At 38.5% G+C, this 26,450-nt stretch overlaps 1 protein-coding gene across 11 annotated transcripts in view; it reads left to right on the top strand.

Annotated features, from left to right (window-relative positions):
• Nucleotides 1-26,450, top strand: part of LOC146716900 (LIM and calponin homology domains-containing protein 1-like) — an 83,709-nt gene that overhangs the window by 1,237 nt on the left and 56,022 nt on the right. The window lies entirely within an intron of this gene.

Genomic DNA, 26,450 nt, shown 5'->3' with positions numbered 1-26,450 from the left:
GGCATCAGTGTTTTTGTTTGTTTTTTTGGAATGATCACATCAGTTTCTTAAAGCACCTTTGTGTTGGTCCTTAAGGCCAATAATACCAGATTTAAATTTCAGATTAACATTTGAATTAAACAACGAAAAACTACCTGAAACACACAAAACAGCACAAAAGTTAGTGGTAATGTTTCTCATAGTTAATAGGAAGTAATATGAAGTGAAACTTCCTTTTTTACTACTTCTGTGCCCGTTGGTATTTTAATACACTGACTAACCTGCGTATGTCATTGACTTCATTAAAAGTGACAGATCCTCTTTAAGCGTGTCAGGCGCCATTACAGGCCTATTTAGTAGTTCCAAAGTCCTCAGAGGCTCAAATCACATCTTTAAAAAGCCACTATTGACCTAGAATTTCCAAGGTGGATTAGGGGCAAAAGCTGAAAAGGTGAGAGTGAAGTGACACCACTCCTGCATTTTTTCTCTTTCACCCTTTCCCCATGGGGACTGATTATCCACATACACCTGTGACAGTCCTTAAGTAACCTCAAGGAACAAGAGACCACTCACTAGATCCAGAGTGAAAACAGCAACACAAAACCTCAGTCCAGATTCTAATAACTGCTCATATTCAACTGCTGTGTCCTATATAATATCCGAGCCTGAGGCTAGAGGTTGTAAAAAAGGTTTTCTGTTTGACATGAATTGTCAGATAGAAATTTTTAAAAAAGCAAAGGGACTGTTAAGACCTGTGGTTTTTGTTTTGTGCACCTTTGCAACCACTCACCACTGTTTAGAAACTAAGCTTTTGCTTTTTGTTTTTTATAATTTTTGTATATATACACTACCAGTCAAAAGGTTGGACACATCATTTCATTTAATGGTTTTTCTTTATTTTCATGACTATTTACATTGTAGATTCTCACTGAAGGCATCAGAACTATGAATGAACACATATGGAATTATGTAGTAAACAAAAAGTGTGAAATAACTCAACATGTTTTATATTTTAGATTCTTCAAAATAGCCACCATTCGCTTTGATTACTGCTTTGTACACGCTTAGCATCCTCTCGATGAGCTTCAAGAGGTAGTCACCTGAAATGGTTTTCTAACAGTCTTGAAGGAGTTACCAGAGATCACAAGTACTTGTTCTGCGATTCCATCTCATCCCATGGCTAGGTCATCTGGCGTAGTACTTCATCACTTTCCTTGTTGGTCAAATACCCCTTACACAGCCTGGAGGTGTTTTTGGGGTCACTGTCCTGTTTAAGAAATAAATGATGGGACCAACCATAAAGGCCTGATTCCCACAGTCTCCTCTGAACAGTTGATGTAGACATGTGTCTGCTACTGGAACTCTGTGTGGCATTTATCTGGGCTCTGATCTGAGGTTAACTTGCGGTTTCTGAGGCTGGTGACTCTGATGAATTTGTCTTGGTCTTCCTTTTCTGGGGCTGTCCTCATGTTAGCCAGTTTCGTCATAGCACTTGATGGTTTTTACGACTGCACTTGGAGACACATTCAAAGTTTTTGGAGTTTTCCAGACTGACTGACCTTCAGTTCTTAAAGTAATGATGGACTGTCATTTCTCTTTACTTAGCTGATTGGTTCTTGCAATAATATTAATTCTAACAGGTGTCAAATAGGGACGTCAGCTGTGTCCCAACCTGACTTCTGCACAACATAACCGATAGTCCCATTAAGAAGGCATGAAATTCCACCAGTAAACCCTGTTTAACAATGCCATTCATTGTTAGACCAGATGATAGACTTGTCTTGCAGAGCTCTTAATATCCTCCTTGTACTATTTTAGGTCCAAATATATAGAGTGATATACTTTTATTTATTTTCTTATGTTGTAGAGCAGCTGTATTCAAGTGTGGTTTGTTTTAGCCAGTGAGATTATTTTAAAATCTTTGCACTCAATAAGCATACAGAGGTCCTTGAAACTGCTGTTGAATTCCAGATTTATGCCTCTGTGTCAGCCTGTTCTGCTGGTCCCACCAAAAATGCATTAACAGTAAACTGATTTATAGCTCAGTGTTGGGTTTTACTCTGTTGATTGCTGATGCAAGCACCATAACCATGTTGTGCATTTATTGTATACTTAAATTAATGTTTCCTGCATGTTGTGACATGGGAGGGCTTGCACTGGCAATTATTTTGCTAGATAGAAAACAAAACAGTCTTTTGTAGTAAAAGAAAATAAATCAATTGTGATACATGTAAATATTTAATGAACACATTTGTGTTAGAAAATGTTTTAAGGGAAGATTAATGAATCATGTTGTCACATGTTTTCTTGAGTTCACGCTCAACAATCTCGAACAGCAGTGGCGACATGCCTGAAAAAACACGAGCAGACGTATATTTTGAAGTATATTTTTCAATCACAGTTATGCTCAAAGGCAATGTTTAACTGGGAGGGAGGCATAATTTAGATTTTTTTTTCTTTTTTTTTTCAAAGCAGCAAATCTGTATTGTTCAATTTTAACGCGTCTTCAACGAAGTCCTATCAGATGGCATCCAAGAGTAAAAATCCAACATCTTAAAGAAGCATTCACACCTGCACTTATTGTTTCCTTGAAAGTGGCAGCCTCTCACCATCTGTCAGTAACGCCGTTGCCAATAATGGTGTTTAAGCTTCTCTGAACTTCAGAAGACTGACGAGCCCTTTGATGAGGGCGAAAGCTTTCAGTTGGTTAAGTTGATTGATTTCTGTCATGTAGCCACAGGCTGTTTGTGTGAATGGAGCCCCGATGATATTATCTGACTGGGTCTTTTTCTCGGAGGCCTCTTTTTAGTTTGATTAATTTGCTTCCTTGTTAACAGTGTTTGAGGAGTACTTTGCTGCTGGCAAATTCAAAACAAAGTGTAACTATGAGTGAATACCAGAGTTGCGTAATTCCATCACTCTCCTTATGTTTGAAGACAAACATTCAGCTGATAAATGAACATGAAGAGTGTCCACTGGAACAATTTGAGGAAAAAAAAGTTTAAATTATACAGCCAAAAAGTTGCCAAGAAAAGAAAGCTTACTTTGGCAGATGGAGTGTAATAATCCAAGTGCTTTAGATTATCTCACTGATTCTTTTTTGTGGTGGTGGGTGGTTTTTCTTGAGGTGTTAGACACGGTAAAAAATTCGTAGTAATCTATGTAAACTGGCAATTACCCCTCATCACCTGAGAGCTTGTCTTGTACTGTTTGGCACAAAACCTGCATAAACTGGAAAGACAGCTGGGTCCACATATTTGCAAAACTTGGAAGGCCAACATGGACTTTACATTGACATTTACTGGGTTGGCATCTCATTTGATTTCAGAACTGCTTTAATTCTTCATGGCATAGATTCAACACAGTGCTGGAAACATTCCTGAGAGTTTGTGATCATATTGACATGGTAAAATCATGCATTTTGGATGATTTAAAACTGGTTTCCAATCATCACACCACATAATCCTGGACTCTGGATACACCCATCAGAACATATGTACATTCTCAGGTAGGTTGTAGTTTTTAATAAGTGCTCATCGGATAACAGTGGGCGCAAAGTCTGCCAAGAAAATATCTCCCATATATTGATTCAAGGCTGGATGGTTCTATGGTTCCATATTGTTTACACCGAATTCTGAACCTGCCATCCAAATGTCACAGCAGAAATTGAGATTCAACAGACGGGCAACATTTTTCCAATCATTTATTATCCTGTTTTCATGAGTCCTCATGAATTGTGGCCTCAGTTTTGTATCCACAGTTGACAGGAATGGCCCCTGGTGCTTTCACCCATCTGCTACAGCAGTAGATTTGACATGTTGTTGCTTCACAGATGATCTTCTGCATACCTTAGTTGTGACAAGTGGTTATTTGATTAATGTTGCCTTCCTATTAGCTCAAACAGCTAGGATTTTTCACCCAGAGAACTGCTACTCACTGGATATTTTTCAGCAGGTTGGCTTGACCATGTCTACTTGCCTAAATTCACTAAGTAACTGCCATGTCATTGGCTGATTAGATGTATGCATGTGGTGTTACTAATGAAGTGCTTGTTGGGTATTTTTCCAAGCACTTGTCTCAACTTGTTTAGAGTCTCTTCTCTCTTGTCTACTGCCTAAGTCATAACATGTTTAAGCAGTTGAGAATAATAAAATTCCATTGTGAAATGGAATTGGGAAAATGCTACTGGGTCAGACAAATCAGCAGTCTAATCAATGTCCTCAGAACATCTTTACAGTATAGATATTACATCAGTGGAGATTTAATCCTAACCAACTATCTGCAGTATGTATCTGCAGTGGTATTTTACCTTGGAACTTGGATGAAAGTGGGTTTTTTTTGTTTTTGTTTTTTTAATGCATTCATTGTTATGCTATTCAACAAACCTGCACAAAATTGCAAAATATCATTCAGCTAGAACAAGTATCTATGGTGGTGTTCTTTGAAATGATAACAAAAGATTTTGCAAAGGCATGATAAGTCCTGTGCAAAGGTTCAATGGAAGGCATCCAATACAGACTAGACTGCAAACATGTTTACATAGTGACTGATTGACAACGAGAGCCAAACTAATCCTACTGGAATGGGATGCCGTATATCAAGTTAAAATGCCAAACGGGACCAGACTTGATGACAGCTCTTGGTGTTTGCTACGGAAAAGTTGAGTTAAACAGCAAGGAAAACATGAAACAAGACAGTGGCGGGGAAAAAGAACGTTATAATTGTTAAAGAGTTTTAAATACTGATGATCGTGCCCTCTGAGAACAGTCTCTACACACTTCTTAAGATGCCTAACTTGCTATGAGGATCATTCAAATTTTCAGAAGATTATTTTTTAGACTATGATGGTAGTGTTGAATAAAAAAACATTTAGCTTGTAAGACTGTGAAAGATTTGAATGAAATTCTGAGTACTCTGTGGAACAAAACAGCCAAAAGGTGTTTTTAAAGTGAACCAAATTAATATTTATCCCATCCAATAAAATGAAAGAGCCTATGGTGTGATAGCATGATATAAGAATGTTTACCAGGGCAGCATAACTTTTTTGTAGACCCAAAGAAATGGCTTCTGTTGAGTTATACAATATGTTGATAAAGTAATCAATGGAACATCTTAAATTTGGGAACAGTGTTGCTGCATCTCTTACACCTTTTCCATTGATGCAGTGCTGCTGCAAGTGTCCTGTCTGGAAGTAGTTCAATATATTGCCACCAAAGAAAGCTGGTACTGGTGCCAAAGGTGACACCACAAAATTGCTCAGCCCAAAGTTGGAATTTAACCCTTTTTTGCAGATACAGCCAGCCATGATTATTTTGCCACTGAACATCAACATGTGCTTGTAACACTACATAATCAACAGGTTTTAGGACTGATTATTAAATGTGGGCCTGATCTCAAAAGGAACCAAGGCAGAAGCTTAGTTGCAGTGCCAGCACAGGCTGATAGAAGAGAGGCAGTTGAGAGCTATTTAAGACTGATGCATATCGAAGTTCCAGTTGTTATTCATCATTATTTGGATTTCTTTGTAGTTGTCTTTGCAGTCTGGATTAGCCACTTCAGAGTGTTTTGTTTTTTTGCTACACAAACGCTATTGATAGGTACACATGGAGAAGCCATCATTGTCTTTCATAGTGACAAAAAGCTCTTATTAAGTCCCACTCTCTCTTCTTCTGTCTGAACTATAAGATGGAAATCCTTTGAATCTGGCCTCCCAGAGGCTGTTGGCATTTTTAGGCATTTTGATCCAAGTATCTTCTTTCTGTGGCCCCAGGCTGTTTTGAAAGGCTGCCTGACAAAGGTCTGTACTCTCCTGTATCATTCCATGATGTCATTCCCAGTTTGTGGTCATTGTCATTCTTTCCTGCAAAACAGACTGAGATATGTTTAGTTTTCTTGTCACTTTTTTTGCAGTACCTGCCATGCATTACTATGACTACAAGCTATGCAGGAATGTAATTTTGGAAGGAAGTATTCTGTTAGAGAAGGATTCAGGCTATATTGAGGAAGTACCTTTCATCACTTACCTTAAGGATATGACAGTCTACCACATGACCTGCTAACTGTAAAGCTTAAATGATGAGGTGTTATTTCAGGAGGATAATAAAGTTTGTTTTTTCCAATTTGATAAAATGTACTAAGAAAATCATAATCAGTAATCATAGATAAGACAGAAGTTAAACCGTTGCTTTAATTTTATTATCCTTTATGGCCTTTCAATTAAATGTAAGGAAATTAAAGGCCATTATAGGCCAGCTGTTTTCAAGTGCAAGTATTATTACAGACAGATTCCCAAGTGGAAAGAGTCAAAGCTTATATCCTTTTGACATGGAGTAAAAGGTCTAAGTGAAGCATGCACACATACAGCCTTTTCAAGATGCTAGTCACTGTCATCACACAGAAGTTTTTACATTAAAAAAAATGTGCTGTTTTGAACAATTTTCATGAAACTATCAGGGCAGAGATATAGAAGAAAACTCAACCAAGTCTTTGTTACATGAAGTAGTTGCATGAACATTTTCAGAATTCTTGTTAAGGAGGTTTTAATAATCATTTAGGGGCATTACCGCTTATGGTTCAATCTCCAGGTCTTCCAGTGCATTTGTTGAAGTGTTGTTGGGCAGAAAAAAATGCTGTACAAATGGGTGAATACTGCTTGTAGTATAGGGCTGGGCCATATTATACCGTTCACGGTAATACCGGTATAATGTTAGGCAACGATAGGAAAATGAAATATCGCGATAGAATGGGAGTAAAACGCGCATGCGCAGTGCCTTTGTTTTCATACGCACATGGCCGATTGTTGAGTGAAACAGATGAACCAGAATTGGTTTGTAAAAATGGTGCAACTTCCGTGATGTGGAACTGGTTTGGTGTTTGTCCGTCAGATACACGACAAAGCACATTTTTTTTGCAGAACATGCAAGCGGCCGTTGTTATTGTCATATTTGTCGGACTAAGATGCTCTTAAATCTGGGAGTAATCTGGGTCCTAAACTCCGTATGCTTCAGGTCAAACAACACTGCAGCATCACTTAGAGTTAAAAACTGTCTAAATTCTTTCATCTTTAATAAAACGATCAGCATTGCTGCTTTACCAGGTGTAACTATGAAGTTTAACTTCCAGGCATCCATGAAAACTAAAGTTATTACATTTAACGGAGTTAGACGTTAGCAGGAAGCTAGCGGAAGTTAGCTCGCTAGTTTCGCTAGTTACCTAAGCATGATATAGCATGTTCTGACTGAGAGATTTCTGAAAAAAATCAAACGTACAGTTCTGCTATCACTTCCAACATAAATGAAGACAGGAAACTAAACAGCAGTGACGTTTGTAGGGTTACTGAAGTTGGGCTAGCTGGTATATAATGATGTGCTACGTGATCGCTAGCGACACAGCTATGTTAGCATAACATAAACAGTGAAGTTGGAGGACGAACACTAACACTTTTCCACTTATAAAAGTTAACGTGAAGGTTCTTCATGGTTAGAGACAAATGCAATCGCATGGCAGGATGCTGTAAACGGACCAAACTTCAGTCAGGAGAACAACTGAGATAATCCATCCACAATATGAGGTTAGTCATTAATAGACTGCAACAACATGGGAATAGAGCAGCTGCCAGAGAATTCAACATTAATGAATCAATGGTACAGAAGTGGAGGAAGCAAGAAGAATGAGTTTAATAAAGTTTGATTTATCTGACTGCTTTGTTTCGCTTAATGTGCCTTATAATCCCGTGCACCTTATGGTCCGAAAAATACGTACTGCACACTGCAGTTTAATGTTGCAAAGCACCTCTTTTTAACTTCAGTGGATATTATACATGGTTATGCTCAGGATATGTCAGCCCATTTCTACTGGAAATGCCTTTTGGTTAAACTTTCAGCAAGGAATTTGCATTTGCACTGTTACATTTTTATAAAGCTTTAATGTACATAAAAACCAGCTTCTTGTTTAAGTGAAAATAAATGGAAGGTTGTCTTTTTGCGCTAGTAATGTTGTGGAGTTGTATTTTGTCTCGCATCAATTATATCGTCGGTTATATCGTTATCGCAAATTTTCAAATATATATCGTGATAAATATTTTTGGCCATATCGCCCTGCTCTATTGTAGTATACAGTGTTTTAAACGGTCAAAGAGACACTGCCTACACTGCTTACAGAGAAGCATTAGAAATGCCACTGATTAAGCTAGTCACAACATAATTAACATGCAGCACTGAGCTATGGCTGTTACTACTCCCATACAAGATTGGATTCTGTAGTGTTGACAGTTTAATGCAGTCGCTTCGGTCACTGACACAAATGAGAAATCCCTGTCGGTAAGATGCTAATCGATCTCTAATCCTGTGGTTATGATCTTCTTAACCACAGCCAAAGCCTTCTGAGAACTGGTGTGTTGACATGGTGACATTAGTGAAAGAGGAAGTAGCAGGAATTACACATTTGAAAGCGGTTGACTGATGGCTTTTCCATTCACACTTATGAATGGAAAGGTGTATCTTTTGACTATAGTGTTTTTAGATATAATCACTAGCTTTCATGTGGATTTGTGCAGTATATATCCGTAAGTATGGACTGTTAGCAAAAACATGTATACCTTTTAAACAAAAATCCAGATGGTAATGAAATTATAATGTTCTCAGCAAATGCCTGTCAGTCTGGGTACAGATGGGTCTTTATAAACACATGCACGTTTAGAGTGGGAGGTGATCACATGATGGTTTACTCAACTAGATGACAGATTAACCCCCTTTCCATTTCAGTGTGTCTGAATCCCTGTATATTTGTTCTCATATTGTTGTAAAAGTGGCTACGCATGCTGAGGTTTCAGGTTAGCTGAAAACCAGACACTGCCATATTAATCAAATAAACTTGGGTAGGACATCAAGAATATGTAGGCTGTTTGATATCTACTGAATCGGGGCCAAGATAACTGTTATTCCTCTGCTGTTGGACTCCATGCCACCCCCCCCCCCCCCTTGGCTTAGTCATGATAACAGCTGGAGGACACATCATAAAAACATGCTTCTGCAGCCACAACTCAACGAGTTTTTCTTTTTTGTTGGTATAACAATCATTTTCTCTCGCATGTATTATTTCTGTCAATTCAATTTTGTGTGTTCTGTTTTTGTTCTTTCGTTTTTTCCCCCCACAAGTAGATACTACTTTTTTTTTTTTTATCATTATTTTAACATTATGGATCATTTTCCATTCTCACATGGACTTCCATAAATTTCCATAGTGGATATTTAAGGCTGTATCTACCAGAGCAGACTTACACAAGAAACGTGCTGATGTGATGCAGAGAGGTTCAGCTTATCTATTAAAATCTGCAGGTACTTCATTTGCACAGCCAAATATATTCAAATAATGTCAGTCGTTGCACTTGGTGAAAGCAGCATTATCCAGTTTGACCAATAGCAGCTTATATTTACTCAGTGTCTTTATAGGTTCTCAGGCATCAAAGTTATAACGACTGAATGACTTTCTGGTTTGTGAAGATGTTTCACAGGTAAATCTGTGTGTGCTAATGGTAAGAGTGTAATTCTGTTTAATGATGGTTTTTCATGGTGGACACAGACATGTATCGCTCCTCTGTCAAGCCAGCTGTTCCTGTCCCCCTGTTCAAAATTTTAACAGGAGTGTCCTTGAAAGAGGGTATTTTAGGTGCAGATTTACAGCTTAGCATCGCCTTGTTGAGCTGGCTCTGCTCTGTTCAGTTCAATTCAATTCAGTTCAATTCAATTTTATTTATACAGCGCCAAATCACAACAACAGTCGCCTCAAGGTGCTGTTGTTCCATGTATCCATGTAGTGTTTGTTATTTTTTGATATTTTACTTGGTGTACCCTTTGGGAGTTAGTTTAGTCTTTTCTTTATTTTTTTTTTTTTTTCCAAGCGTTAATAGCTAGTGGGTCATCTGAGAAATGACAAGTTAGGTTTAGGAATCAGCTTCTTGGCTCTTAATGGGGGGAAAAAACTAAGGTTGTTTTAGTTCTTAGAATATTTTAATATGCCAAAGTGTTTCAAGGCCTCTTTAACCTTTGTTACATTCACATTTGATGAGACTGTCTTATGACCTGCTCACGTGTCCAACTTAATGCCAGAATTATGTAATGCACTGTCCATCTATCCAGGGTGTGCTCATCTCCTCACTAGATACTGCATACTCTAGCAGAGACATTAGTCCACTGCAACCTATAATGAAGTGCATATTAATTAAAATTGGTTAGAATTATTAAACAGCCATCTAGAATCCAGCAATGAGAATATCTGCTGCTACCTTGGGATGTCTTTGGCTTTCTGTGTATGTTTATTTTGCCTGATGGGGCATGTCTGCCTATGACAAGGTGAACATACTCATCTTGTTCAGCTGTCAGCGCTGTGTGTTCATGCACTGAAAGAGAAAGGAGGAGAGATCAAGGCAGCCTGGCACTTAAACTGCAGTGTGACACACACATACACATTCACAGACAATAAGGACCACTGTGAAGAAGTGACAGCCGGCTGTGTGCCAGGGCTGAACAGCCACCCTCTGCAGGGAAGCTGTTGGTAACTGTTGTTACTTACCACACTCACTCTGACAAGAAACATAACTGACATAATAACAGCATCTTACTGTGAACATCAAGCACTTTAGAGTATACTTAAAGTATCTAGAGTGCCCTAATAGAGACTGACATTAGAAAGCCAGTAATCATAGCTTTCACCATCCCTATAATACGATCATTTCCAGTGTCTTCTTGCATAAGTCCCCATTTTCACTCACATTTCTATTCTATTTTGCAGCATCTGCTGTTGCGTGACCTACCAAGAAAGTTGGCTTGTGGCAAGTACAAAGTCAGACACTCAGCACCCTGATGAAGTGTTAAGTCTGAACTCTCTAAAAACACTTAATGTTCATTGTAGAAGGATTGTGAGTTTTCAGGAGTAACATAAAAGCCAAGCAGGCAGAGAAACTTTCCTTTTTGTTCTTTTCTCTAGTTTCCAGGAGACAGATAGCTGAATGTAAGGATAGACAGCTGCTCGTTCCAAAAAATGTTCAGTTATCTTTGATAACCAGCTCCACAGCCTGGGCGGGCGTGCTTTAATATTCCACATCAGCCTTGCCAATTTTGTTGTTTGGACTGATGAGTCACAGCCCTTTTTTTTTAAACTTTCTTTTTTCTCTAAGAAAGGCCAAATTCAAAATGAAACTACAAAAGAACATTTTGATCGTTGTTCAGCTCAGTACTTGTGCATGGCTGACATTTAGCATCAACATCAAGTACAGGAACTGTAAAACATTTTTATTAATATTTTTAAAGGAAAAGGAAAACCACTCGAAGGCACTCTTGAAGTAGATACTGTTATGCAGTTGTCTTGTAATTTGCTGTACTTCCTCATGAAACCCACAGCTAGAGTTAATAATTTTCTTTGTAATACCCCATAAAATGAAAACATTTAAAGTTTACTTGAAGGTTTTGCTTTTCTTCTCATTAAATGTGAGATGAAGTTCAAAAATGACAGGGATCTGTGCAGCCGTGCAAAAGTATAGTCTGTCAAATTATTCAGGTTAATTTAAAATATTCAGCACTTGCTTTGTGTAGAAGATAAAGGGAGAACAAAGTTACATGTGAAGTATGGCCTGTACAGACAGTACTGCCATCACTACTGCTCTGAAAGGATCTGCAATATATTGGGAATATTATGAGATATTATCAAAGCTCTCACAGATCAAAGCGTCACAAGCGTGTCCTCTAATCGTTATCTATAATTACAGGCCATACCTCTTTCATGCAATCTCCCATTGCTCTATTGATTGCCCTTATTCAAAGGCAAAGTGGGTCACTTTGCATGCATCCGTTTAACTCGAATTTATTTACTGCTCTGTTGATTTTTGACGTGGCCTTAGACTGGCAAACATTTGCAAATGTTCAACGCTCTCCAAGAGATACTTGTAAAGATCTCTCTTTGGGTCATGTGCTGACCTCTCTCAACATCTTCTGGAACCTACTGAGTGATGTACAAAATGCAGATTTGTTGTGCAATAGGCAGCTTTCAAGGCTATAATTAAACTACAATAAAACATGTTAATATTAAGGCTTTACAAGAATTGTTACCAGGATTTCTTTCTGTATGCAGTAATTGGAACTATTTGATAGATCAGGCAGAATGATGTTTCTGCACTGTCCAGGGATGTTTCTAATTGGGTCATGAGCTGGTTTCCTAGTTTTCTTAGTTGAGGCGCTGGGGAGCTGGACTCTTTCTGACTATCAAGGGAGCAAGTGTGACCTGTGCTGCATGGCTGACTGACAGTCACAGTCACATAGCAACAGTTTCAGGCTGCTTTATATAAAAAGACTATGCTCAAGTTCCCTTCCTTTTGCTTTAGGCTTGCTATGTTTTGATGTACATGATTGGCTGAAGATCATGCCTTGGCTCTTGTCACAGCAGTGTTTGTTGGGCATCGGAGTGTTTATCGCAGAGCTGGTGGTTTGATTCCCGGCCTTGTTTTTTTTCTCTTTTTTTTTTTTTTTTTTTTTTTTTTTTTAACCAACCTGCTGGAGCCTAATTCAGGTGACACGGTGAGCGATAAGACACACTCATAGACTCTGTATGAGGATGATGGCCAAGCGCTTTGAAGCTGCATTCTTTTTTTGTTGCCGTTTATTGCAGTAAGACATCCACAGGTAACACTCAGCTTGTGGTTTCACAGTTGGACGCCACTAACCAATTAGTTATGGTGGCTGCTTTTGCCTGTGGGCAGACTACAAGTTCATCATCACAGGGCTTACACAGAGAGACAATTTCAAATATAGACATAATTAGCAGTAACCTTACTAGCATGGTGGCTCCAGAGTACAGTGGTTTACGCATTTGCCTGACAAGCGAAAGATTTTTATTCTGGGAGGGGGGGCTTGTGTCAGGAAGGGCACCCAGCATAAAAGTCCCACTGTGGCAATGTCTCATGAATAAGGGAGCAGGTCGCTGCTACCTTATACCACAGTGTAAAACAAATAGATACTTAAAATCCTCTCAGTTATTAAGTCACCTAACTTTGACTGGCGACATTTGGATACATTTTCTTTCTATGATTGTTTAATTTTACACATGTTCTTGCTTTTCTATTTATTGATTCATTGATTTTATTTATTTATTTTTGTATAATAATAAGTCTATATTTGCTGATCGGTGCCTTGGCACACAACACTGATTGTGATTAGTGTTTAAGGACCGTAGTTTGAGTTTCACTCTGTGAATAGGTTTTATAGGTTCACTGCAAACAAATCTACTTTATGGGATTAATAAAGTTATCTGGATCTGAAAAAGTTTAAAGTAGTTTTTAATTAATGTTGCTTGCGTGTATTTGGACTACGGGAGGAAACCACAGCATCCAGATGAAACCCACTGAAAGCAACATGCTTGAGAACGTTTTTCATGTAGGTAAATGTTTTAATGACTAAACATCAACATGCTTGCATTGCCCCTTTGTACAACTTACAGCTAAAACCACTAAATGTTAGACAGAGTTGACATTTACATTTTAACTAGAGTTAATATTTAGTTGTTGTAGGTAGTTGCTGATGGTATTCAGTTTTAATTCAGCATAAATGTTCTGGAATTCTTGAATCAACTAGAATCATCCGCTTCAGTCTCTTATAAAACATCTTTCTGTTGTTTAAAGCGAAAGGTAAAACTGTTAGTCTTGTTTCACTGGAGGTATCAAGATGACTCAGGTTCACCATGAATGGAGGCTTTTAATACCGAGTGGGATGGTTTTCATTGTCTCGCACACAGCGTTGTACACATGACTCCGTTCCCACTCACCCCAACATTCCTAACCCCCTCAGTCCCCATCCCATTCAGACACCAGCGTACACACACACACACACTGTTACACACATATTGGTAACCCCCCAACAACAATGCATGCTGTCACCAAAATCTGGAAAGTGACACAATTGTGCCTCAGCTGACTGGCATTTGTCTGAACTAGCCTGCATGATACAGCATGTCAGTGTTTTTCTGCTATATCAGTGAATGTTTGTTTAGTCTATAAAAGATCTTTCCGTGTAGTTACAGTCTACATAAGTTGATTTAGATTTCTCACTTGAAGGGTTAAATGCCTGGTTAGAAATTCTTGCAGCTACATCTGCTAACAACTAATTGCGGAAATTTCTCTTTGCTCAGAGAAACTCACTATTAAATGACTCTTAAACAATATTCCTTTTGTAGTGGGATTTTTTTTTTCAGTTGTTCTTGTTTTCCCATACTTTCAGGTCCAAGAAGCTGTATGGGAGAGGCAAAACCTTCAGTTTATAACAGAAGAACATAATGCTTGCTAGATAACATCTGTTTGTATCCCTCAGTGCAAACATTAAGTTTATTTGATTGATTATTATTATTTGGTGTTCAGTTCAACCTATTAACTCATATTTGCTTTAGAATAAGTTTCAGAGTCTCTCTTTCTCTTTTTTTATATTTGCTTTTCTTTTGGATTTGAATGAAAAGCTGTGTTTGTCAGCTCCTGAGACAGCAAGAGGGGTCCTGGTGGTGAATTTGAAACATCTATTGATTCACACGTAGTCTTAGAGAAATAAATACAACTGTGGAATATTTGGCTGGCTGTCTGTGTAAACATAGATCCTCACTTCTCAGTTTGTGTTGAGAAATCGGAATTTATTGGAAGATTGAAAACTCTAGGTGGTCCAGCTAATAGTGGCATATTGTGGTGATTTCCTTTCACCCATTTGGATCTCATCACCGAGCATGAAGTTTAATTGGCAAGATGAGAACCAGGGCCACACAAATATACTGTCAGCAGATGTTACTGTAACAAGCTGTAACAGTCTAGCAAATTATTCTAATAGCATATCTTGCACCTACATTAATAGATACATAGTCATTCTTCTCTTAAGCAGGGAAGATGAAACAGTGAGCTACTGTGCTATGACTAAGTGCTGTTGAAGTAAACAAATCTTGAAATGAATTATCACATTTTATAAATTCAAACAATGTTTTACACAAACATGGCAAAACCTATATGCTGATCATGAATTCGTGTACATCTGCTTAATTACAGCAGTTTACTACAAAAAGAAAAGAAAACCAATCCTAAACTCTGACAGTTGCCTGTTGTTAGTATCTCATTGGCGCTGCTACTAGCAGGGTAAAAAGTTCAGATTTCCCCTGGGCCCAGCCATGCTGAAGATACAAGCAGTCACTGTAGTGAAGGGGATAAAAGTTTGCGCTAGATGACATGTGTTTAGCTTGTACAGTAGGAGCCCTGTTTTCTCTGACTGCAGCAGGTCAGCCTCTGTGTAACGACAGCAGCAGGCAGAGGAGCTGGACCAAAGCCAGCCCTTCAATTCAGGGAGCCTGTTTGTTACAAGTTGGCAACAATTTAATTTTGGCAGGGTATTTACTGTACCCAAGATAGGCAAAGGCAAGCTCTGCTAGAAATATTGTATATGAAGCCCTCAATTGACCAGATACTGTAACTCCCTCTATATTGGCCTCCAATCTACCCTTCACTGCAGACTGCAGCTTGTTCAAAATGAGAGGCACACCTCTTAACTGGAATTGGCAGGTTTGACTCTATTACCCTTATCGTCGCTGACCTGCATTGGCTTCCCATCAAATACCGTATTGATTTTAAAATTCTATTGCTTACCTATAAAATTATAAATAACATTGCTCCCAGCTATCTTGTTGAACCTCTCAGCTTGTACACTCCTGGGAGAGCACTGAGATCAACAGGCCAACTGCTCTTTGTGCAACCTAGGTCACGGCTGAAGAGCAGAGGTGATTGCACTTTTGCCATAGCTGCACCCAAACTCTGGAATAATCTTCCTACTGCTATTCGCATATCTGAATCGGTTCAATCTTTTAAATCGCAGTTGAAAACCCATTTATTCAATCTAGCCTTCCCTAGTTAGTGTCTGTATCCTGCAAATGTTTTTTATGTAGTTTTAATAATTTTATTCTATTTTATTGCTGAATAATCTCTTAGTCGAGTTGTGTTTGTATTTTCTTTTGCATATTTTCACTGCGCTGCGGCTAATTGGTGCTCTCCACCTGTTGGTGTATTTATACCCTGTTAATGTTTCTTTCTCTAAATTATTGCATTACTGTAAAGCACTTTGGTGTACCGCTGGTTTTAAATGTGCTATACAAATAAAGTTGTATTGTATTCACATACACACTGATATTAATTAAACTGACTAAATTACTACCAGACTGCTAAAACCTCTCTTGTATAGACCGGTGGACTTGTGCGTTCACTGTTGTTCTAAATTGGCATTGTGACATTTAAAAAACAAAATATATTATTCAAAGCCAAATAGCACCCTTACAATAGGTGATACTTTTATACAACTGGTATAAATACTGTTTGTTACTTAAAATCTGCAATATTTTAGAGACCAACATTCAAGAATATGACTGAGTGTATATATATTTTGAATGAGCTACATTAGGAACTAACAGTGATTGTAGGCTGGGGTGTTTTGCTACTCTTTCATGTCATGTCACCTTTTAGAAACCAACTAACACACTGCTCATTTAGTTTGATAGTGCAACAATCATTATGCAATATCTCTAGTTTTCTTGCTCAGAACACTACTGGCTCCCACCCCGAGTCCGTCTTGGTAACAATGTCAACTTAATACCTGCAGTGGAGTAGCTTAGCTTACAGTACCGGTCTTGAGTGATGTTATCCCCATCAGCTTGCTTGTAACAGAAGATAAACTCTAATCTTGACTAATCTAGCCAGCTGCACCTCCCTTCTTTGGGGGCTAGCTTGACAGCTCCCCCCACTTGGCTTTAGACCAACTTTGACACCATCGTTATATGAAAACAAGAAGCTTATCTGCATGTGGTGTAGTGTGATGTTGTGAACTGAGTTATTAAATGAAATTTTTATCCTGGATTTGTTTTTCTCTGATAGATCTATAGCTCTGAGTACAGGGAATATTGTCTCATGATACCCTATGATATAAGCGAACTGTCAAGATCATATGTTACTTGCCTTTTAAACTATTTCCCCCGGGGCAGCACAGGGCAGAGATGCTTTAAACTTAATATTCATTTTCACAACATGTACTTCAGAGCTCAGTTCCATGTTAATCCTACTGCAGCAGGAGTAGAAACAACCAGATCTGTCACCAGTCCATACAGTATCAGATTGCTGACAGTATGCAGGCTTGTGTATAAACAGTAAGTAATACAAACTCTATGTAATAGAGTGTGGGCTGTCGGTTTACATGATCCTTTCATGGAAAATTCCTTTAAAGAAGTTGTTACTTACAGGTTATTTGAGCATTTTAAGAGTTTACCTCCTAATTACAAATTAGTTTACAATATGCCACCAGAGTGCTATCGTAGAAATGTCTTTTTCTTTATTTTATTTTTATTGACATTTCACCATGTAGAAGATGTTTGCCCACACAGAATGATAGGTAGGTCCGTAGTTTTCTGCTTAGGGACTCTCGGTTCTTGGTTTGCAATTGTTACACCAGCTTTTGAACAGTTCAAACCTTTGACATTGAAATGATGGCTCCTCTAACTGTTTTCAGCATTTCCACTGGTAGATTGCTCCATTACATCACAACAATTACCTGAAGAGAGCAGCATTTCTACTCCACATTGTGCCCATCAGTTCTGGGAATCTGTCAATGAGTCACACAGCTTCTTCTTTTCTCCAAGCATAATATTTGTCTCTGATCTGGCACAAACATCTACATTTTCTTAAAACAGATGATTTCCATATCTTGTAATATTACAGATACAGTTATAGTCTTTTGTTTTTGTTTGCTACTTTTTTCTTTTTCTTTTGAGGGACTGACCCACCCGCAGCTCAACATGATTAACTTTAGTAATTTACTCAAATGTGGCTGAGCTAGTCATCCAATTCATGGAATGACTATAGTGCCAAAAAGATAAATCTGAGACGTGTTATCTCCAACATTTTGTCTGTCTGTGTTATATCAACAGCAGAATTGACCCATATAAGACTTCTTTCTTTTTTTTTGCTATTTCTTGTTATTTTTGATATTTAAGAGAACATTACAGCCACAATGCTTTCAGCCCTACTACTTTGAAAAAATAATTTTGGAAGTATAGTCCATTATTTTGCTCTTTGAACGCTACAGTATTGGTCCAGGGATTCTTTCTTAAAAACACCCTGAACCCCTGGGGAGAGGTACAATGGCAGGATTTCTGTGCATTTTGGGAAAGGAAAGCTTGGCTTCAGTGTTTCATTTTCCTAGTGGAAGCTCACTGCTAACTTGGAATGACAAACATCCATGGTTTCCTAGGGTGAAAAAAAGCACTTAGCTTTGGGAATCTGTCAGGGAACAGGGATTCCATTACCTTCCAGTTACCTATTGAAAGTTTGATTCCTTGACATGGGAGAGTGGGTGGCATCTGTGAATTTTGTAGTCTTTGATGCTTTGTGTTAAGTGCTCATCTGTGTTTGGGTAGTCTTAGGGGGTGTAGGCATATATTTAGCTGGATATATTTTTTTAAAAGTGTAGTTCAACATTCAAAATGAATTTAAGTTGTATTAAAGGGGCCCTGTTAAAATCATATCATCATATAGATCTGTATTTTTAGATCTGCTAAAAATGGCATTGCACGATTCACAGTTTAAATTCTTATTTGTACAGCCTTTCAGTTAAGACTGTCTGAAACAGCCAGTTTTTAGCTCCCTTCCTTGTAAGACGACTTTCTTTTATTTGGTTGCCCATTATAAACAGAAGGTTTGAACAGCAGATGGGTGGGACTTCAGAGCAGGTGGAAAAAAACCAACTGTCTCAAAACAAGTGTGTAGCCTGTGGTTGTGGCTTAGAGCAATTTCTTAACCATATGTTTACATTAATTTTGTAAGCTTTTGGTCATGTTTAACTCAAACATTGTAATGCTTCATCATAATTACACTGTTGAACAAAGCGCGTCTCAAACGTCCAACAGCAGAAGTCACAGTAAACAGGCTGATTATCTCCGACTGATCTCGTGTTGATACAGTGTTTCAGCAAAGCTCCCAATTTGTTCAGTCCTTCTGAGGACAGAGCTTAATAATGAGACTAAAGAAGAGCATGTTGAGACACGCAAACAGCTTAAACCAAAATCTAGTTCTAAAATAGAAATTTAGAAGTGTTTTGGTTTGCCTTGGCTGTGATACAGGCCCCCTTTTAATATTAAAGCATGAAGATGAATGTAATCATTATCTTCTTACTTGTTTCTAGCAGTAAGATCTGTTGCCTGGATACTGTCTGAAGGATGGTGCTTTTAATGTGCGTTCTGCAAAATTTTGGTTTCCAGTTTGACATTTTCTGTCATAATGTCTTTACTTAAAGCTTAAGACCTTTTTTTCATAGGGTTATTATTAGCTTGGACATTAGGTTGTTTAAGATCAGTACAGAATTAAAACTGTACAAGCTCTAAATCATACTCCCAGTAACAAGGTTTTTGTGTTATCTTGTTGTGGTTTCTGTACTTGCTAATAAAAATATAGAGAAAACACAACTAGGAGTTAACTTATAAAACTTGCTAATATAATGAAGGAACTCATTATGTTTGGACTAGTAATGCATCTAAACTATTTTAAAGTGTTTTAGGCCTTTACCACGCTGTCTTTGTACATTTAACCACTGAGTCAAGTCTTTCAGTAGCTATTGGAGATGTGTTTACTTGGTAGCTTAAATGGCCCTCTGTTTCAATAAAAGCACCTATTTAAACCTGTTCGATCTAACACTGGCGTCAAGATGTCCATCCAGCTAGACCAAGACCGAAGTGGCTGTCTATTTTACTACAGCTTCCAGTGTGGCTACTGGATAGATGTTTCCGTCATTCACAGGAAAACTGTAGCAGGCAGGATATTGGAGACTAGGAGAGGCCCCTGTAAAAACCTGCGCGCTTGCAAAGCTTAGGTCAGACGGCCAGTATAGACACGGAGGTTCTTTGTTTCTGATCCTACAGAGCTGTGGGGAGCAGTCAGTTAAATTCAGCTAGGTATGGTATGCATGGTATGGTAAGGCATGGCTCTGCATGAGATGGTTAATGTTTAACCTCAGTAACCATCATTATTGGGTTGTTTTTTTAATCTGTATTGTATCCAGAGGACTTGGCCCTAAAAAGGCTAGACTATAGCTCAAAGGTCATATCACTCTTGTCATTCATTGTGAGCAACTTTGTGGGGTCTGTGTCAAACTGGAACGCCATTTCTTCATAATTTTTTTTCCCCTTCACAAAGTTGTCTTTTATAAATGAATTCACCCTTTCGCTTGCTGTGTCTAACTTCACTCAACATGTGTGTAACATGATCTGGGTTAGTAGAATGGGGATTTGTAGCAGCTAAATTGAAGAGCCAGAATCTGTGCCACTGAGAGGAATTCAAAAGCCCCTAGAGTATTTCCTGAGTAGAGGGGGGTTTGAAGGTTTATTCTCACTCATGTTCATCCCATAAAGCCAGTTTGGGGGTGACAGTTAAGGGCTTGTATGCCCCTGTCCTACCCAAAAGGCTAAATGCAAATATAGAAATATATTAAATTCTCAATTGTAGTTATAAAAAAAATCAAAAGCAGGTTTCACATTCATAATTTTGTACCTAACAAAGATACATTGTTTTAAGACAAAAAAAAGACATATAACCCCCTCTTATCTTAAAAATTTCCATGCGAGCAGCCTTGCAAAAGTAGCAAATAGGCCTCTACTGCTGTCAGTGTTTTTTGTTCTCCCAAGCACTTTAATGGCACAGTTGAACAAATATTTGTGAGTCAATATACAGATATCAAATGTCAGTTATAGCACCCACACCTGTGTTGTCCTCTAAGGACCTCGTTTGTGGGACCAGTATTTAGCTGTCATGTGCTATCTCTTTAATAAGTGCATTAAAGTGAGTCTGCTTGCCCTCAGTTGGGACATTTCTCTTTGCAGCAACACTGTAAACTGGTAGGATTGATATTAGAGTTTTACTTTCGCTTAATGGATGTATTGGTAAAGAATTTTGACTGATTTCTTTACAATTCAGCAATAAATTTGGTCTCACATCGTTCAGTTGTGTGTGAGGCCTTTAGACAAATCATCCATAAGTGTATACTATATGTTCTTTAAGTGTCAGCTCAAATGGATCACCATAACGTCTTTCATTCAAAAGTGTTGTTGCATTAGTCTGCCTATTGCCCACTAGACTACCGTGAACACAATTAAATATTGATTTAGGAAGTGTCACACAACGGTTTCATCCCTGTTCCTGTGTAAACACACTCGCCACATGCACCTTTCTGAAGCTGGCAACCAACCCAAAAATATAAGCATCACCTTGCAGCTAAAACAGGACATTTTAATCAACTTAAACCTGCCTGTCATCTCATAATATACCTCACCTTGGACTGTACTCCATCGTCCATTTTAGTCCCCTCTTCTTTTTTGTCTTTTACCCTGACAATTGCCAAGTCATTCCCAGGACAAAAATATCTTCCCCTCATGTCGACTCAAAGACCCACCAAGCATAGAAGAGTATTGGAGGAGAAAACACTGGAGGGAGTTGGGGTGGAAGTGAGCATCTTTGGGGGCCAGGACTTCAGTTAATCCACAACCCAAACATTGTTCCATCATCTAATCTGGGTGGAAATGGGACGGACTGGCTGGAATACTAACATTTAGCTCACAGCGCTGCCATTTTACTTGCAGGAAATTTGGCATGTTTAATCAGAGGGGGCTTATCCAGAGTTGAGGGAAAAGGGAGGCATAAAGAAGAGAACTGGGCATTGGAATTCAGACAGTTAAAGCTCTTAGGAAAACATGTTTGGAAGAGAGCTGTCTCCTCTGCTCTAATTCAAGGTGTATAGTTTGAATGTATGTTATACTGCTATAGTCTAAAGGGTTAGCAGAGTAACAAGCTAAATAGAATTTTAGGTATTTTAAACACTGTAGCACTTTGAAAAGCCCCCTTGTTGTTATTCACAGCTAAATATACAATAGCACTGGGCATGCCTGAGTAGAAAAGGAACTGTATTGTGTGTGAATGGTGTGTGGGAGTGTGTGGCACACTTGGTAAGCTGTTTTTTCCTCATTGAGTAATAATCACAATGAGAGAGATTAATTTGTAAAAAGAAACCTTTTGATGGTGTAGGTTAGAGTTCAATGAAACAGTTTTTACAAACCTAATTAATACAACATATTTTGTTTGCATTCCTCCTGTTCTTCCTGCTTGTTCAAAGCCATGTTTGAATAGTTAATTCAGAATATGAAAAAAACAAATCAAGTAAAGAAAGTATATTAACCATCAAATATCTAGCTATCTAGCAACTATTTTCTTCTGCTGATTGTCCCCTTGTGGGACAATCAAAGGATTATTCTATTCTATTCTATTCTATTCTATAGCATAATTGTTTTCTGCTCTCTTGGTTAGAAATCTTTTCCCAATCCAAATTTCTCCTACTGCGCTCACATACAGCTTTACAATTTGCTACACAAACGATTTATTCTGCAATTTCTCCAGTGTTGTGTAGTACTTCAGCCCTTACTTTAACATAATACGGTATCTGCAGTTCTTTTTTTTTCTTTCCTTCTTTCTTTCTTTGTTTTTTTTTTTCATATTAAATGCCAATGCTTTATTCTTGAGATGTTTGAAATTTGACCTTCTTGTTTAGTGTCAAGCTTCATCAAAAGATATGTTTATGTGAATGCTGAGCCATCTTTTCATCCAGCATTTCATCTTTGATGTGAAAGGAAATGACAAAGAACGGCTTTTACGGCCAAATTTAAAGAACTAACAAAAACAAAATGGCGAGTTTTCTCCTTGCTCGTGTCCTAATGGGATTAATGGGTTAAAATGCTTAGTTTTATATAATAATGGCTGTTGAATTTAAAAAGATCCATATAAAAAAATAGTATAATACTTTTTAATGTCATTGGTTATTAAATGAAAAAACCTGTGCTGTTATACACCGTTGTTTACACCATTATGGGGTATTAAATGAACAGCTGCATTGGCATTGCCCACATTTCTATCATGATCCATGGAAAATATTCAAAATTTAAAGGGAAAATCCTACTTAATGTACCTGTTTAAAATGTGATGACAACGTGTTTACTTTGCAAGAGGCCACAGCTTGCATGGTTTCCAGTTGACGTTATGAGTTTAACTCCCAATGATATCTATTGACACCATATATTTAAAGATTTATGGATGCAGGAAAGGCTAAGACTGCATCTTTTGCAAGCACCCTTTGAAAAGTAAACTAACTTGGATGACATGTGCAACTAGTAAATTAAAAGTAGTTTTTGAATACTCCCTTAACAAGGTAGTGGCAACAGATTAAATGTTAGTTTAAACTGTGAACTTAACTTTGTTAATATTGTGCCATATGTGTCACCTCTCTCATGAGTGGGAGTTGATTCATTGCTCTGTTGAAGAGAGATGCAAAAGTTGAGCCAAGTGTGGAAAACTTGCTACACTCCAAGTTCACCTACTAGTCTTTGGGAATTACTGTCACAGGGTGTTTAGCTGAATGTAACAGATTTGGTGTGTGTGACTGTTTGTGTCTGTCTTTTTCCTGCTAATTGAAACCAGGTGACAAGCGGTTGGGCACTTGCACGCTTGTATGCAAGGGTGAAAAGGAGAAGTGGTTACTATTAAAACTGACAGTCGTGTTGACCAGTGTCTCAAGAGTAGAAAATTATTTGTATTACGAGTAACATGTAGCAGCATCACCACCAACATGGGGCACTCAGCACTCAGGTACAGTTAAAAAGAAAAAAGAAAAACATGAAGGTCATAACACGAGAAAACCTTTCAACTTAAAAGCTGTTTTACCTTTGAGTGAGAGAGTCACTTTCTACTCACTGAAAACCAAAGAAAAAAAATCAGCAAGACAGAAAAAAGCCTGGTTGCATTTGGAAAGAACCAAACAGGACATGTGTTTTATATTCTGACATTTCAATTATGATATCTTAAAACTAGGGCCTCCAGTTAACTGACTTCTGTGTGTCCAGCATTACGTATCTCCATAAAAATCAGAATAACTGCAGTCTTTAAAGAGCTGCGGTGTTTTTACAGTGATGACTAACAAATGTTAATATCAAAAACTTCTGTCATAATGTAATCAGGATTATAAACCCTTTTTACAATATTACAATTCATAACAATAAGACTTATCAATTACCTTTAAATGAGTCAGCACTTTGCATGTGCAGTTTTAGGAAAGTTATTTAAGGATTCTAAGCAATCCTGTGAAAAACTAAGACACCCTATGATTCAGTAGCAGCAATATTGTGAATTACTTACTTTATCGGTATCTCACATTGTTGGCCCACTTTTCCTTATATCATCGCTTATCTTCAGTGAGGTTTGCCAGCAATAATGTACAGTGGGGCAAAAAAGTATTTAGTCAGCCACCGATTGTGCAAGTTCCCCCACTTAAAATGATGACAGAGGTCAGTAATTTGCACCAGAGGTACACTTCAACTGTGAGAGACAGAATGTGAAAAAAAAATCCATGAATCCACATGGTAGGATTTGTAAAGAATTTATTCGTAAATCAGGGTGGAAAATAAGTATTTGGTCACCTCAAACAAGGAAAATCTCTGGCTCTCACAGACCTGTAACGTCTTCTGTAAGAAGCTTTTCTGTCCCCCACTCGTTACCTGTATGAATGGCACCTGTTTGAACTCATCATCTGTATAAAAGACACCTGTCCACAGCCTCAAACAGTCAGACTCCAAACTCCGCCATGGCCAAGACCAAAGAGCTTTCGAAGGACACCAGGAAAAGTATTGTAGACCTGCACCAGACTGGGAAGAGTGAATCTACAATAGGCAAGCAGCTTGGTGTGAAAAAATCAACTGTGGGAGCAATCATCAGAAAATGGAAGACATACAAGACCACTGATAATCTCCCTCGATCTGGGGCTCCACGCAAGATCTCATCCCGTGGGGTCAAAATGATCATGAGAACGGTGAGCAAAGATCCCAGAACCACACGGGGGGACCTGGTGAATGACCTGCAGAGAGCTGGGACCAAAGTAACAAAGGTCACCATCAGTAACACACTACAACGGCAGGGAATCAAATCCCGCAGTGCCAGACGTGTTCCGCTGCTGAAGCCAGTGCATGTCCAGGCCCGTCTGAAGTTTGCCAGAGAGCACATGGATGATACAGCAGAGGATTGGGAGAATGTCATGTGGTCAGATGAAACCAAAGTAGAACTTTTTGGTATAAACTCAACTCGTCGTGTTTGGAGGAAGAAGAATACTGAGTTGCATCCCAAGAACACCATGCCTACTGTGAAGCATGGGGGTGGAAACATCATGCTATGGGGCTGTTTTTCTGCCAAGGGGACAGGACGACTGATCCGTGTTAAGGACAGAATGAATGGGGCCATGTATCGTGAGATTTTGGCCAAAACCTCCTTCCATCAGTGAGAACTTTGAAGATGAAACGAGGCTGGGTCTTCCAACATGACAATGATCCAAAACACACCGCCCGGGCAACAAAGGAGTGGCTCCGTAAGAAGCATTTGAAAGTCCTGGAGTTGCCTAGCCAGTCTCCAGACCTCAACCCCATAGAAAATCTGTGGCGGGAGTTGAAAGTTCGTGTTGCTCGGCGACAGCCCCAAAACATCACTGCTCTCGAGAAGATCTGCATGGAGGAATGGGCCAAAATACCAGCTACTGTGTGTGCAAACCTGGTAAAGACCTATAGTAAACGTTTGACCTCTGTTATTGCCAACAAAGGTTATGTTACAAAGTATTGAGTTGTATTTTTGTTATTGACCAAATACTTATTTTCCACCCTAATTTACGAATAAATTCTTTACAAATCCTACCATGTGGATTCATGGATTTTTTTTTTTTTTCACATTCTCTCTCTCACAGTTGAAGTGTACCTCTGGTGCAAATTACTGACCTCTGTCATCATTTTAGGTGGGGGAACTTGCACAATCGGTGGCTGACTAAATACTTTTTTGCCCCACTGTATGCACAGCTGTCTTAAGGGCCCACCACAGCTTTTCAGTTAGGTTGAGGTCTGGACTTTGACTGGGCTTTGCGACCCTTTGGCTAACAAAAGAGATGACTCATACTATTTTAGATTTGGTGTTTGTGGTAGGATCGTGCTGTATGACACAGTCTCAGACAAGCTTTAGTTATCAGACATATGGCCTTAAATTTAACTCTAGAGTTCTTATACATAGACGGTCAACTTGGTAACTTCAAGCTGCCCTGGTCCTGTGGCTGAAAAATAAGCCAAAATTATCGCCCCTTCACCACTGTACTTGAAAAGTACAGTATGAGTTGTTTGTGCTAATATGCTGTGTTGGACCTTTCACCAAAGATTGTCCTTTGCATTATGTCCAAGTTCTCCTTTGTCCAAAGGACAGAGAAAGGTTTTATTCAGCTCAGACTACTTTGCAAGCTTAAGCCATGCTGCCATCTTCTTTTTAGAGAGAAGAGGCTTGTTCCACACTTGTTCAGTCTTTTTGTAAT

Source organism: Copadichromis virginalis, linkage group LG2 (genome assembly GCF_057382275.1).
Source record: "Copadichromis virginalis isolate Kocher_CV1m ecotype Utaka linkage group LG2, C_Virginalis_male_GT1.1, whole genome shotgun sequence".
In the NCBI taxonomy this organism is placed as follows: domain Eukaryota; kingdom Metazoa; phylum Chordata; class Actinopteri; order Cichliformes; family Cichlidae; genus Copadichromis; species Copadichromis virginalis.
This window is presented reverse-complemented; position numbering and strand designations above follow the sequence as displayed.